This window comes from Coregonus lavaretus (assembly GCF_964263955.1).
Source record: "Coregonus lavaretus genome assembly, chromosome: 15".
In the NCBI taxonomy this organism is placed as follows: domain Eukaryota; kingdom Metazoa; phylum Chordata; class Actinopteri; order Salmoniformes; family Salmonidae; genus Coregonus; species Coregonus lavaretus.
The window spans coordinates 12,616,444-12,618,553 of NC_140002.1; positions in this window are offsets into that span (position 1 = coordinate 12,616,444).

Consider the following 2,110-nt stretch of genomic DNA (forward strand, 5'->3'; position numbering starts at 1 on the left):
CCCCCAGACACACCTGGCTAACTTGATGGGTCATGTGAAAGAGAGGCTATAACCACCCCACAGCCAGGTCTAGCTAAGTGGATGGGTCTCTACAGAAAGTGTAAACGGTACAGTGAAATGGTTACTTGCATATTTGTATTGTAGGAATATCAAAAATAGAAAGTGTCAATATAAAAAAAAAACAAGACCAAAAATGTCAATGCCAGTAGAGAAAGAAAAACATAATATACAGTATGTACAAGAACATACCGTAAATTATGTCAATAAATCAGGGATTTCCTCATTCCCTGATTCATTTTCAAAGTCAGAGAGAGTCAGCGTGGCACTATCGTCCTCCAGAAAGTAGTCCATCACAACTTTTTCCCATTGATCTTTGTCTATAGCGCCTGCTAAATTCAGGGCAGCAATGTTGTTGAGAGCAGTAGCAACACTTTTGCAGTTGTCCATGATATCGTTCAAAAAAGCTATGGTAGTAAGAATTATCTACACATACTGAGCAGCTCATCTCTCAGCCCATTCATTATCTCTGCCAATCCTGGCTAGCAGGAAGGTTCCTGTCTTTTTCCGTGGCTAAACCAACTAGGCTCGTAATTTAACAATTTTATTTATATTTACAGCTGGCATACACATTTGTTATTAAGGCACATGAAAGTTCACATGTTCCAGAAGGCATGTCTGCCAAAAAACGCATTTCGATAAAAATAAAAAAAATACGTTCAAATGCCTCTCCTGTGAGGTAGTGACGTGCGACATATGCCTAGCTTTTTGAAATGGGTCACATTTGTCAAATTATTGAGCATGTCCTCAAAACTCAAATAAGTGTCAGAAAAGTTCCTTATTTAGCATTTCAAAATGCATATCAAGATCCTGATATCGACCTCAGTCAAGAGCATATGCATTGTATGTGCTGAGAAAGAATACTATGTATGCCTACTGTCAGTATTTGTCATCATATAGAGAAAGAAATATGTCCACATAGGCCTCTCAGGATACCTAATGGGTCAAAATCCGGCCATACCATGTATGATATGCGGAGGGAATACAAAAAGGATTTATGCATAAAATACAAATATGGATTTCATACAGTTTTTTTAAAAATGATTGAGCATGTGCTGAAAACTCGTCAGAAATCGTCCTTATTTTCAGCATATCAAAAAGCATATCAAGATCTGGATATGGACCTCAGCCAAGAGAAGCATAACTTGAATGTGCTGAGAAAACACAGATAACTGATGTACTGTATACAGTCAGTATTTGTCAACATGAAGAGAGAAAATAGGATGTCACATATCTCTGGATATTGAATGAGTCCATATCCAGCCATAGGAAATCTCCATGTGTAATATTCAGACTAATCCCAATATCATATATGTCTAAAAGACACATCTGGATTCAGAATCTGTCAGGATATGGTGCATATCCACAAAACGAAAAATAAACATTGGAAATGGTCTGCCTTCTCTAGAATATCAAAAATGTCTAATGAAAATATATCCCCTGATATGGACCCTTCTCGCCCAGTGTCAAGCTCATTGAGGAAATCTCAGAGGGCACCTGGTGGGCGATAGATGACAACAATGTTAAATGCTCACAAGACCGGAAATTCACTTTTTTTCAGCTGAAAGACGATGCCCATAGCTTACCCATCATGTTGCACAAAGATTTAATTCAATAAGTCATAGTTTTAGTCAAAGTATAATATATTTGGGGTTAAAGTGAGAAATCTTTATAATTTTAATTTTCACAGCCAATCCTATGATATGACGTGCTAATACTTTTCAGTCTATCTTTCTTTTCAGGTCTGGGTTTTATTTGAATGTTACCACCCACCAGCATGGCATTGTTTATTAACCAGAAACACCTGCAAAGTTCTTACTCTTCGTGAGTCGCGACTGAGCTGAGCAAAACAGATTTTCGCAGTAGCCTACATCTATGCTTTTGCACCTCCACTCTTTTACCAGGTAATAATCATAATCCATTGGATAATTTGTCAAGTTTCACTTATTTCTGAGCTTGTCTATATAAAAAATATATACTGTATATATGACAATTTTACAATTGCGTGTGATATGATTGCATTTTGGAACCCCTCTCCCCGCGTCGCCCAAAG